The sequence below is a fragment of the Lycium barbarum genome, chromosome 5 (assembly GCF_019175385.1).
Source record: "Lycium barbarum isolate Lr01 chromosome 5, ASM1917538v2, whole genome shotgun sequence".
Lineage (NCBI taxonomy): Eukaryota > Viridiplantae > Streptophyta > Magnoliopsida > Solanales > Solanaceae > Lycium > Lycium barbarum.
The window spans coordinates 19434057-19448663 of record NC_083341.1 but is presented as its reverse complement, the minus strand read 5'-3'; the positions used below and the strand labels follow the sequence as shown (position 1 = coordinate 19448663).

The window sequence follows — 14607 nt, the reverse complement described above, 5'->3', positions numbered from 1 at the left end:
ACCTCCTCACTAGGGCATTTGTGCTCCTCTTTTCACATACTCGAACCATCTCAGCCTCGTTTTTGGCATCTTGTCCACTGCTTCTATTCTCACTTGGCCCCGAATATCTTCGTCTGTAATCTTGTCTCGTCTAATATGCCCGCACAGCCATCTAAGCATCCCATTTTTGCTACTTTCATCTTCTGACCGAGCGAGTTCTTGACTGACCAACATTCCACCCCGTACAATGTAGTCAGCCTAACAACCACTCTATAGAACTTACCTTTAGGTTTCATTGAAACATTCTTATCATATAGGACACTGAATGTGTCATGACCCGATTTGAAAAATAGTGAAGGCACTAACTCCCCGAGTTAGTGAGCCATCCACAACCCACTAATTACATAGTTTAAGTGAGATTAAACGAAATAAACTTACAAGTCATTTGATAAGTCTTTCAAAAACCTTATAGTCATTAAATACGGAAATAGTAATACAACCAACCCCGAATCTGGTGTCACTTAGTGTAAGAACTTGCTAAAATAATAATACAAGTCTAAAGAAATACTTAGTACATTGTTTGAATGAAAAGGACAGAAAGTAATGATAGAAGAGAATTCGGTGCTACGGATCTACGTGTAGCTCACCCCAAACTCTCGAGAAAGTCTCCTCAACGACCGGCAGCCTTGAGAATAGCGCTCGTACCAAGAACAAAATCTGCACACAAAAAGGTGCAGTAAGTGTAGCGTGAGTACGGGAAACAACATGTACTCAGCAGCATCGTTGACCGACCTTATGTTAAAACGGAGACAAGGGTTGGTCTTTCGAATACTACGTCTACACCTAATCGGGGTTAGTACTCTATAATAATCATAATAATCCGATAATCATAGCAATCTTAAGTTTCAAGCCTAGGTTATAACATCTAAACCTTTAAGTACAGTCCAACAAGTCTAATTCTAGCCGTCCAAGAATTCAATATTAGTTAAACACACCAAACAACAAAAATAGAAGATATGACGAGAAATGCAAGTGATATGCAATGCAAGGCCTTTCCATCTCCAGTACACACAAGCTCCTTCAATAGGGAGTGCAACCCATAGGGGACTCACGAGGTCTGTATACCACCCCGAACCATTTTCCTTCGGGTTTTCTAGATATTTGGCTCTCAATCACATCATCTAGCCATTCTTAGGCTCACATTACCTGTAACTAGCCAATCGGCTCATATCAACTACATCACTCAGCCAATCGGCCCATATACCATAACAACCCTCCGAAATCATTTCCCTTCGGACCCAACATATGTATCCTCAAGTGTAATATGCAGGAGATACCATATGAAAGCATGAATATGACATGTAAACAACAACATTCAATGTCAAGTAATAAAGACTCAATCTTTAGCCTCCTTTCCACTTTTATAATGAGTATTTCAGAATGATGATAACATTTAAGCACATATAAGATAGGTAGAAAGCATAGATGAAATAAATAAAGGGGTCTTATGCCCACCACAAGTCATTCAACAATCTATGCTATCAGCTAGCCCAAAACGTGGCATTTAGACCGAACTATATAATTTAAAGTACATATATACCCTTATCATGGCATCGGAACCCGATATGAGTGCTTTTCATTGAGACCCCATTAATTACCCCATTACTCCTTCTTAGTTAGATCAATTAGACCAACACGATGCTTTTAAATAAGGTTCATAGTCTCAACATGCCTGGAATAGGCGACCGACAATTACTGCAGAGCCTTTCCCTTTCGTAATGCCTCCGAACGATCCCAATTTGTTTAAACACGGATTAAGCGTAAATACGAGTCAATCGACACCCATAATGCCTTATAAGAGATTTGGGTTTAGAAAGTCAACCCAAAACCCCATTCTAAACCCCAATGGTCAAATCTATAATTTCATTGGAAAAACGGGTTCAATATGGTCTAATTATTGATCTAGAAAGTCATATGAATCCAATGATACCCATATTAGCATACTTCAAATCCGAACCCAAAAAGACAGCCAAAATAGGATTCCGAGCCAAGAAGGTGAAAATAGGAAATTCAGCCCAAAATCGGTCTACCTATGATTTATAGAGCCTATATACCATAAATGAGCTAAATCCAACATTATTTCATGCTCAAATCAACGATTTATCGATTTTAACTGAGGGTTCTTATTCACCCAAATTCCCTCCTTAAATCATGATTTCTACCATGGAAATATCCATTAATTAATGATATAAATGTAAAAAGGAGGTTAGAAACGTACTCACTTGATTAACCTTGCAAATCCTCTAACAAATCCCCTTAATCCGAAGTCTAGAGTTCAAAATATGTGAATGGGGTCTAAACTCAAAATGGGATATTTTAATCTGTCCAGGTGAAATTTGTTCTATGCGAACGCGAGGCTACCTCGCGAACGCGACACCCGACCTGGCCCAGGCCTTTGCGAACGCGATGGCTGGTCAACCTAGCCCAGACCCCACTTACACTACGCGAACGCGACCCCTAATGGGTCCAATACCTATCGCGAACGCGGGTCTTCTTCGCGTGCCGGTCAACCTAGCCCAGACCCCACTTACACTACGTGAACGGGACCCCTAATGGGTCCAATACCCATCGCGAACGTGTGTCTTCTTCGTGAACGCGAAGGACACCAGAAAAAACTGAAACCAGAAAATTTGTTTTTTCGCTATTTCATACCGAAATCCCGAGCTCATTCAGAACCTCACGAATACAAACCAAATATGCATCTTGATATAAAAACACGCTACGAATTACCCGCGCACTCGAAATTTCCAAAAGAGGTCATCTTGACCCGATCAACCCCAAACGCATTAAAACTAGCTTTCCAATCAAATGATCAAAATGCCCCCGGCCCCTCGCAAACTGAACCAACTACTCAACCAAGCTATAATCAACATTTTGTACCTAATGAAATCGACGAAATTCCCAAAAAGACGTGTTTACCCCTGATGTTGACTTTGGTCAACCCAACACTTATGAAATTCCAAAATTTCCATTTTCTTACCCAAAACACATTTGATTGCCTCAGGAATTGTGCCACTCATCCCCACAAGTCAAATATACTCTAACGAAGCTAGGAAAAGGGGCAAATCAGTCAAAATAGCCAAAACGACCTAACTGGTCGTTACAGGATGCGAACCTTCATTTCATGCACCCCGCTCCAATATTATGTGTGACACCCTCATCGGTCTCCCCAAATTTTTGGATTATTGGCCTGAGATACTTGAAGCTTGCTCTTTTGGGGACGACTTGTGTGACAACCTTCACGTCCCTTTCCGACTCATGCGATGCGACACTCTACTTGCATTTCATGTACTTTGTTTTAGTCTTGCTCAGCCTAAAACCTTTAGACTCTAGGGTATGTCTCCATATCTCTAGTCTATCATTAACTCCGTCGTGTATCTCGACGATCAATACTTTGTCGTCTACAAATAAAATACACCATGGTACGTCGTCTTGGATTTGTCATGTCAATTCGTCCATCACCACAACAAATAAAATTATGAGAAATGTAATTAATTAAAATATATTTCATTTGCTGTTGGAGCCAAACAGAGCATTGGCAATGTGGAGCCTTTATAAACTCTTTGTTTGGGTCCACCAAATATTTAATTTGTTTCCATCTGTTTAAGAAAAATCCAGTAAAAGAGTGTAATCTTCTCACAATGGAGCATTTAATATTGATCCTTTAAACCCAAATTTTCAACTACAAAAAGACAACTATTTAACTCTAACACATCAATTAAGTGCACACAGTGAAGCATAACTTCACTCTAAGTCACTCGAGTAATCATTAGTGAATTTCATATATACTAGCTCTTTTCGTGTTCTCTCAATGGAGTGGCCTAAATTTCTAGAAAATTCAGACTCTCAGGAGCCCACATTTGATATGTTCGAAGCAACACCTCAATATTTTTGTGAGGTTGCTGCACAAGCAGATCAGCAGTCTTCTGAAGAGAAAGAATATGTTGAGAATGCTTTTTTTAAGGTCGATGATCTAGATTATCAAACTTTTTTCAAATATGTTCCTTCAAAACTTCCCTGTAAGTCCATGGAGGAGATAAAAAATCAGTACATAACCCTTTTCAAAGAAGCTAAAATTGAGAATCTTGTCCTAGAAAACAAAGTCGATGTTGCTCCTAAAGGTTCAAACTATCAATCAGGATTTGATCTGTTCGGTACAGCACCTCACGATAACTGTGAGGTTTCTGCACAAGCAGATCAGTGGACTCCTGAAGAGAAAGAATTTTTTGAGAATGATTTTTTTAAGATTGATGATCTAGATTATCAAACTTTTTTTGAATATGTTTCTTCAAAACTCCCCCATAAGTCCATGGAGGATATCAAAAACCACTACATAATCCTCTTCAAAGACATGGAAATAGAGAATCTTGTCCCAAAAAATAAAGTCCATGTTGCTGATGATGGTCATGATCATCAACATTACCAATTGCTCAGTATCAAGATGACTTTGACATGGAGGCCACTCTCAATGGCACACCACCACCTCAAGTCGAAAACAATCGCCTACGTCGTCGGCGAGAGATTCCATGTACTGTAGCTGAACACCAGTAAATTCTGCTTCTGCTTATTTATTTTTTTACTTTTTTAGCTACGACTAACTTACACATAAACCATTCTTCAAACTTTATTTTCATCGTTTATTGCACATTTCTTCATGTTAGATTAGGTTTTATGAGTTTGAGTTTGCTACTGCTTCTTACATCGTAAGTTTTTAATTCATTTAACTTCTTTTATTACTTGCTTTTATTTTTTTCTTAGATGTATGAATTCATCTTTTCATTCTTTTTGATTTAATTATTTCTTCAACTTCATATGAAGGCTTAGCTTCTTGTTCATAGAAAAAATATTTTCATAAAAAGAAAAATCCTGCTAGACCACTGAATCATAAATTTTATGCTAAAGTGGTTCAAAGGCCTCCAAACTTGGCGCAGTTTATTACTTTCGTCCCTGAATTATGCCTAGTACTAAAACAGCCTTGCGCTTGGATAAGTGAATTTAAAAACACCCCGAGCTGTCACATGGCATAACAAGTGGTCTCAACCTATTTTACGTACGGGAAAACGGGAAAAAAATACATAAGCGCCAAACAGTAAAAAACCACATTTTTCACATATCCCTTTATTTTTTATCCCAGCCGAAAGGCTAAAAAGACCCTTCCTTCCCCATCAAGTGTTCCTCCATTAAAACACACCCCAACTTCTAACTTAAATTTTCTTCTTGACCTTCATATTTATAGATTTCTGTCTCCGTTGCTAAATTTTGTAGATGTGGGTATCCAGAAATTTGAGAATTTCATTATCAGATGATAATCCCGGAAGGAGATTTTGGTGTTGTAAAAACTATAACGTATGAATAGCTTATTTTGTTAGGTTTGTTGTATGTATTTTTTATTTTTCGATATTTAAAAGGTTCAATTTTAGTATAAAGTTTTTGGGTTTGTTCCATATAATTTTACAAGTAACATACATAGCAGTACAAAAAAAATAAACATTATCGATTTTCTAGTCTAGCACCCTAAGAATTCTATGTATCAAAGAGGAATGGAAGAGGGATTTGGGAGAGTTGTAGGAAAATTGGGTTTAGCCATTTACCGAGTGGGTTTTTCTATCAAGGTCTTTTAATAGATTTCACCATTTATTTCTTTCTTTTTAATTTTTTTTTTTGTTTTAATGTGTGTGTATATATATAGGAATATCATTCGCCTACGTGGATGACAACTCAGATAAAAAGTCCACCTGAACAGCGTGTGAATACATGTTATTACAGCTCATCCAAGCCCTAGGGTGTTTTTAGTACTAGGCATAGTTGGGGGACGAAAATAATAATCCGTGCCAAGTTTTTGGGGTGTTTTAATCACTTCAACGTAAATTTTATTACAATCAAGACAAACAAATTCTTCGTTCAAGAATTTTGTTTGTAGTTTTGCAATTGATTTCATTTACTTCTATTGTCTACAAATATTCCTCATTAATACTCTCAATTATTTGCTATAGTGAAAATTTGGCCCTCGTTTTCAATCAAAGTTTTAAACTACATACAATGTCAGTACAATTTTTTTACAACATAGGGTCAACTTTATTTGTTATAGTAGGTAATCTGTTTCAATTTCAATATTTCAAATTTTAGGTAGACTTATCTGTGTATTCTCTATGACTTAATATTATAATTTTTCTTATACTATCGCAGCGTATAACTAATTCTAGCTGAAAATTTTGTTCCAATTTTCCATAATTCTAGTGCACTAAGGATAACAAATACAAAGAGGTATACAGTATTTGGCAACTCAAATTAAATATGAAAGGCCGCACATGATACAAAGATGAAATGTGATGTTAACAAACATCTAATGTATACATGAGCTTGGGGTTGCTGATTTTTTTTTCGGGTTAAGTGAACTTACTATTTTTGTTGTACAATTTTCTTAATCCTTACTCTCTTTCATGGGTACGGGAGGGATACACTTAGGTGTCGTTTGGTTTTTGTATTAATTATACATAAATTATAATATATGGATTGTTTGTACGGGGATTAATAATACGAGAATTTTTTTGCGGAGAATGAATAATACAAAAATTATTACACCAATAGTACAAAAATTATTTTTTAGGGATTACCTATTATAAGGACATTTTCGTCTTTAGATATACTCTTATCCATGTATTGCTAGTACACGTATTACTTATTCCACCTTCTATCCAGTATAAATTACACAATGTTTGCTTATACTAGTTTTAACACCAAAAATCAAATATAATATACAGTAATATCGATTTATATATCAAAAGATAAACTGACTTATACCTCAAACCAAATGTATAATTTTTGGACTAATTTATCCCATTTGGGAGGTGAAATAAAATAACACTTTAGTTTGATGAGATTAGGTGAGATATCCGAGATTAAGTTTGAGAAATTAATACTAAGATATATTTACACCTTCAACTAAATAAAGTATAAATTTAATCTCAAACTTAATCTAAGATATCTCACCTTATTTCATAGACCAAACGACCCCTTAAAGTCCTTGAGGTTTAAACTTCTCAATACCAAAATTAGGGAGTGGACTAGATTTTCATTACGAAAGCCTATTCCATCCGGTTCAAAATAAGTGTCCACTTAGCCTTTTGCGTATCCCTAAAGAATTTTTTAATTTCCAGAAAAATAGGCATTTTGATTGAACTAGCCTTAATTATACTACCTAATCAATATAGTTTCTTGATTACATAAAAACACTTATCTAAATCGGAATAAATTTAGAAAAAAATAGTAATTTCTTCTTATTTATAAAATTTTGTAAGTAACACTTATTTTGAACCAAAATAAAACGGAAAAGGATACTACGTGACTTCTGGGACATAAATAAGATACCTGTTAGCACTACTTTATACGAAGTACCCGAACTGGACTGTAGAAGCAATTTAATGCTAATATGTGGCCACCATTTCCGGTAGAAACCGATCCCTGTTCCACCATCGATAACCACCCCAACCGAACCACTGTTTATCCACCGGTTCACCTCCACCAAAAACCTCTGAGATGACCCCTATTCCACCCGTTGAAGCTTTGTTCCTCCACGGCCGGAATGGGTGACGGTAGTTGATGAAGAAGGTGGAACTGACAAAATAGGTACTGCGACGAAGTTGAAATTGGGACAAGTCCCTCTTTTGAGATGTTCGGAGGCAGTTCTTGTAAGGTTTGAAGCAGAGGCATTAAGCAATATTACAAACAACACACACCCTTTTCCTCAAATTTACTAAATGAAAGAGCAAATTAATGTGGAAAACAAAGATATCACAATATGTTTCTACGAAAAGCTAAATAGGATATAGATATAAGTTTTGTGCAACAAATGACGAGAAATTATTACTTTGTGCCTGCAAATAATTGCAATTAACACTCTCGATCACTGACTTTGTATGAATGACTTAAATCTTGAAGCTCGCCGTCGTCGGACAGGATCTTCGAACTCTTCCGGCCAGATCTGTGTGCCGGAGTTCTTATAAACTCCATAAAATTGTGTGCTACATATCTGGCTGGATAAAATTTTCTGGTGGTCTGCAAATTTTCTCCGTTAATCCTTGTCTCGTCTGTGCGTAAATAATGTATAATATGTATATCAATAGTCTGTATACACTATACACACTATTGATTACATCTTTATTTACACAAATTATACAATAATGATACATTTTCTATAAACATACTTTAAGGATACATATTCTATACAATAATGATTCGGTTTTTATATGTATGATACATTTTCTATACATATACAATAGTGATACGCATTATATACAACGATGATACAAATTCTATACATATGTGGAATTAGTTTAGAAAATGCTACGAAATGAAATCTACATCTACATTATCATAAAAGCATGAATATAAATATTAATCGGCTAAAATATCCTTCAAATATTGAATGACTTTTATGCTCTTTTAACACTAGATTAATAATTATTTTTTATCAAAAGGATAAAACTATAATAGTTATTTATTTAGACATACTAATTTTAGTTAAATAATACGATGGATGAAGAGTCTGCGTACACTTCTAACTCCAAGTCCTACGCAGTCTTAAAGTTTTAGATTCCGCAAATTCTCTTTGTAATTGCCTTTGAATATAGTTTGTACTAGTTATTTTTAAAAAGGCTAAAAATGTCAATTAAGCTTCTTGGGTCATCGAGTTGTTAATAGTTTCACCAGATGGCCATTTATGTCTCTGTCCCAAATAAAAAAAACTAAGCGTACATTCAAAAGCCTATGAAATTAGGAAAAGGAAGAGAAAATCGAGTGGTTGCATAAAGAACCACTAAACAAAGAAAAACTAGATGACGTAAAACGACCGATTGTAGCATGTCATACAAAAAGAAATCATAATATTGTTCTCTAACAGGGTACGGTTATCACTAAAGACTCAAGTCTCGGATATAAAAGAACACCCATTAGCTAAAAGATAAAGATTATCGGAATTCACTAGCATAAGTAAGAAACCCCAAATCAGAGATTGGATTTTCATTGATGATTCCATTGAAATGAAACTAATTAATTTATTTACAATAGATATATTGCGGGTCAAATTTTGAAGTATATAGAATGTTATTTGAGAGATTCAGAGGAAAGAACACTCTCGAGGGAAAAGCATAGAACTTACTAATGGAGAAACAAACCAATTTCAAGCATATTTCCCTTTGCATGTCAGCAAAGCATATACAAGTTCTGATCTAGTTTACAGTATATAGACTGTTGTGATCATTTTCGCAATAAACAAGCAATTGTTAGAGATAAAACTTTATGAAACAGAACGAGAATCTAACAATGAATTGAAAAAACAAAATGCTAGGATGAAGGGATGAAGGGATGTAAACCCACAAAATTGCCTTCTGAAAACAGGGAGAAAGAGAGAGAAACAGCCAGATTGTGCAAGAGAAGGATGGTGGGTTTATGAAAAAAGGGAAGTGGCTTGGTGGGTTTTTTCGAGTAGATAATGAAAAGTAAGACGCGTCTTGTATTTAGTATGTTACAATCGTACAAGTGTATTTACGAGAGAGAAGGCCATAAATAGTCACTTATATACAGGACTAGGTTTAAAATGGTCCCTTAACTATATACTTATCGGTTTTAGTCCTTTATCTATTCAAAAACTTATCAAATTTGGTTTCCATCTATTTTTTTTTATACAAACTCAAAAACCTTCGTGAGATTAATCGTTAAATCATTCCCCAGACCTATATTTCTCTCTCCCTGCTTCTTTTTCCTCAAGTTCATTCTTTAACCTCAACTTTTTTCCTCAAGTTCTCTCACACATTTCGTAACCGACGGACTGCGTCGGTTAAAACCGACCCAGTCCGTCGGTTTTGTTAAAAAAAATAAAATAAAAAAACCGATGGTCTCACGTCAGTTTTTTTTTTTTTTTAAAATTAAAGAATGAAATGTAGAAACTTGGAGTCAAACCCGGCTATGTTCCTTGGCATTAAAGGGCTTTACCACTAGACCACTGATATTTTTTGTTCATATACTTACATTGATTTAATTTATACTATTTTTTCACTCTAAAAACTGACGGACTCCGTCTCCGTCGGTTTTTTTATAAAAAAATTAAAAAACGACGGACTCCATCAGTTTATTTTAGAAAATAATATAACAAATAATTATATTTTTTGCGCATTTTTGTGCAAAAAATAATCGACGCAGTCCGTCGATTTTCTTAAAAAAAATATTATTGAAAAAACCGACAGAGTCTGTCAGTCTTTCCGTCGATTTTTTTTCTGTCGATTTTTACCAGTTTTTTACCATTTTTTTTCTTAAAACAAGAGGAGCTTGAGGAAAAAGAATCAGGAAGAGAGAAATATATAGGCCTGAGGAATGATTTAATGATTAATTTGACGAAGGTTTATGAGTTTGTATAAAAAAAAACGGAGACCAAATTTGATAAGTTTTTGGATAGTTAAAGGACTAAAACCGGTAAGTGTATAGTTAAGGGACCATTTTAGACCTACTCCCATAAATAAGGGACTATTATGGCCTTTTCTCGTATTTATGAGATGGAAGAATGAAATTTCCAAAATAACCCTGGACGACGAAATAGAGAAACCCACATGCATCTCACTATTTTCTTGGCTTTTCCACGTAACCGAAACCCATATAACTACTACAAGGAATAGAAAAGAAAAATATAGAAGGATAGAGAGAGCACATATGCAGGCTTATCATTATGCCTTCCAAGTTTCATTTAGTTGTATTGCAAATGTTAGTATTGCTGGCTTCTACCTTTAAAAAGAGTAAAACAAATTTTCTTCCCTACATTTGTCTATTATACATGAAGGCACTTCATTGAGAACTAAAAGCAACACCAGTACATGTTCAGGGAAAGTGTAGGGAATAAAAGAAGAGCAATCATGCTAAAAGAATAAGGAGTAGAAGGAATATAAAAGGTTAAATTTATTATTTTTCTTATTAGCAGTGGGTAAAATTACTCATTGTCTTCACTTTTATACAATTCTGTACAAAACATCTGAGGTACTATTTTACAAATGAATTAATTTTGCTTGAGCAAAGAATATAAAAACACAAAACAAATTGGTACCTGTTTCCTCCCATTCTCAAATTAAGCATGCAATGAGTGAGCATTGGATCCCTCATGGAAGATGGAATAACAAAATAAATTCAGTTGGCAAAGTTGTGAGTTTGGCTGTCTAAAATTTCGTGTGGATTCACTCCTTGTTAACAGTAGAGTTTTCCTTTCGCATGAGCCAGTCCTGCCCCCAAAAGGAATCCTCCGCAATGCAAGTAATCAAGATGTACACCATCCTCATACTGCACAATAGATCAAAATTACAGAGGTATATAATACCAGGAGCAAAGACACACTATATTGCGCTTATCGCTACAAGATGCTACCACTTGACCAGTAAAGGAGCCTAGATATATCATAAACAGTCAGATAGATGATGTTCATTGTTCCAAAGCTATTATAAATGGTCCATTTTGGTACTTGAAATCTGCTCTTTACAGTCGCATAGACTCTCTGGAGATAGCTACTTTCATAGAATCTGTATTATAAGTCCCCCAAAAGCTTCTATGCTTTCCAATTCTAGTGTTGATATCCACCTTTTTTTTTTTTATTGTTAGACATCAGTTTTTCAAGTGTTCCATAAAATTTATTAAAGTTTAAATAGTTATTTCGAAACCGCACTCACAACCAAAAAAAAAAAAAAAAATCAATATAACCTTGTTTTGTGTCCCGCCCATTATAAACCTCGAAACCCATTGTTCTCTCCACTACTCCTCAAATCTTTCTCCAGAAAATCCCCAAATTTTTTACGGAAGCTGAAAAAGGAAAGAGCCATCTACCATTACCCAAAACATACGAGAAAAATAGTAAAATTAATATTTATTCCCAATTCCCCAAAAAAAAAAAAAACATAGAGCAGAAGATATATCGAAAAATATGAGCAGGGGCTGACAGCAGTGGCGAAGCCAGAATCCACACTAAGGGGGTTCAAAAATATAAATTAGTTAACAAACAAGAAGTCAAGGGGGTTCAATATGTACTATATATACATAAAAAATAATTTTAACATTGTATATACAAGGTAATATTTCGCCGAAGGGGGTTCGGCTGAACCCCCTAACCACTGCCTGCATCCGCCCCTGGCTGGCAGTTCCAAGCTTCAACACTTGAATGCTCACCGTCTATTTATCATCGATAACAATAAAAACCAAGAGCTTCAGAGAAATAGCCTCCATTGTTGTTTGGTAGGGAGAGCGTGGAGGTGGGAGTCCTACCGTGGGACATGGAGGAAGAAGCAAGATACAAATGAGTGATATGAAGCCACTTGCATCCCCGAAACACGTGTCGCCGATATAAAATGGAAGGGCTGAAAAGGGGTTGAACGCAAAATATCAGAAGTGCCCATGAAAAGGATCATATTACGAAATTAGCCTTCGTTGTACATCGCTCTCTCTTATTATATAGTTAAAGATGGGGGTGCCCGTGCAATGCTCGGGCTTATGGCTGATATTGTTGTTGGCCTTATATTTAGCATTACTAGATTTACTTTTTGAAATAATTGAGATGACTATCTGTGTAAATTGGCCATTGCGTGCAACTCTTTCTTGGCCAAGCTGCAAAGTTCATATAGAGTCAAGTTAGCGTATTAGTAGGGCTTTGCCAACCAATGCACAAGAAATGCAAATGCTAATCGATACAGGCGAAATTAAGCCAAAATGGATTGGTGTACTATTTCTGGCACCAACCCGTATTACATGACGTGTTGTCTATCAAATTATAAAAGGCATAACATTAGAGCATAAATTTGAGTCCATAGTCTTGTACCTGCAGTATAAAGAAGAAAGAAGCTGATGAGAGATGGTTAAAATAGCAGCATGGCAAATAAATTGAAAACAGGTTGCATATTAAATTTGAATTGTTGTTGTCCATGAGCATGGAGACCATCAAAATATGCATATGCATATCACAAGCTTAAAGCAAGTTGCAGTGTAAACTTTTTCTAGCTGCAATATCTTTACAAATAATACAATGAAGGTAAGTTTGTCAAAACTACAAAAAATAACTGAATACTACTTAAACGGAAAGTGCACAAAGGTTTAAGGAAATTGTAGCACAGAAAATGCACGCAAGCTTCCTTGAACCATTAACCTATTCCGAAAAACCTAGTGGAGTTCCTACTTAATAACAAAATAAGTCACATTCCAAACATAATCAACAATGATTCTACGCTTGAGTTGGTTCAATAAATCCATTTGCTAATGCTTCTCCTAAAAAGATTATTGGCAGGAAAAAGGCCAAATTCACACAACAGATGAGTAGGTTTAAGATGCTTGGAAGGAAAAATTCCTGATACATTGGGATCAATGGCAAGCTTGTGGAAAGGGATTGGTGGTCTTTTGTCTACCAAAATTTTGTCCCATCTTTAACTTCCAACACTACATAATCTATTACACATCATATCAATTAATTTTCTATTTTAGGGATACTAAAGGTAAAACTTTAACTTTTTCAAGTAAAGATGACAATATTCTTATGACTTAAATCTGGTGTAGGGTACATATTCAGTAATTCACTAAAAGTACTGACAAATAGTATAACCTGATAAGCACTTTTAGGAGAGAAGTTGAAGGTCTTTTTCTTTTCATTGTATGGAGATAAAAAATAAGACTTTGAAAACAACAAAATTTGTCTAGACTAATTTCATTTACAGCTTGATAAGTACTTTGACAAGTACGTGGAAGATGATTACTCCAATACTTGAGAAGTCGGTTGAAGAGATTTGTCAAAATAGAGAAGACATACCTATATGTAAGCTAAAGAAGCATTTTATTCTTCCAGGGGATCCCACTAAACAGACACATTCTACTCGTTATATACTTCTGAATTGTTTCAAATGGGACAATCTGTGGAAAACCACTTCTAAACTAAAAAATTATAAAAAGGGAGGGAATATTCAAGTCACGAAAAGAAAAGGAGAACACATGAACAACCTGGTCTACGTCATACTAAACTCACTTTTAATGTCGTATGTTATTATTGCACTCATCAGAAAACAAAAATTTCTTTAAATGATGGAAAACATTGAGCTGATATCTTTACAGAAAAAAATGAGTTGATTCACTATTCTACAGTGCACCAGCAAGTATAAACACGAAATGCATAAATATGAAGAGTATCATTAATGCTCTATATATATCTAGAAGACTTCACTGGTCAAGATTACTTACTGGTAATATCATTACCGCTACACCAGCCATAATAGCAGTTAATCCTCATTGCCCAGATACGTACACTTCAGTTGCAGCTGATTCTCAAGGAACACAATATTTTCTAGCTTCGTTAGGTCTTGTTGCGGGAGGTAGGCAAGAAAACTGCATTCTAGTAAGGTCCGAGTACATCACTTAAAATGGATGGCCACCCTTCCCTCCTAATTGCAAGAATTGAGATTAGACAAAGCTATCATATCTTATATTTCCTTCAACTTTATCTGGTGCAATATTCTCTCTTTAACCTTATTTCATACCCCAGTAAAAGCAACATGATCATACACC

The 14607-nt window shown here is 35.3% G+C and overlaps 1 long non-coding RNA gene across 3 annotated transcripts; it reads right to left on the bottom strand.

The window, feature by feature from the left end:
- Positions 1 to 489: 489 nt before the first annotated feature.
- On the bottom strand, positions 490 to 12398 carry LOC132642362 (uncharacterized). Of its 3 annotated transcripts, none has more exons than XR_009583121.1 (3): positions 11129 to 11490; positions 7408 to 8094; positions 490 to 696 (listed from the first exon to the last, which is right to left on the bottom strand). It is a non-coding gene; the product is annotated as an uncharacterized LOC132642362 (long non-coding RNA). The 3 variants fall into 3 exon arrangements; XR_009583122.1 differs by lacking the exon at positions 490 to 696 and adding an exon at positions 12235 to 12398 and having other exon boundaries at positions 7789 to 8094; positions 11129 to 11871; XR_009583120.1 differs by lacking the exon at positions 490 to 696 and having other exon boundaries at positions 7789 to 8094; positions 11129 to 12398.
- Positions 12399 to 14607: the final 2209 nt, after the last annotated feature.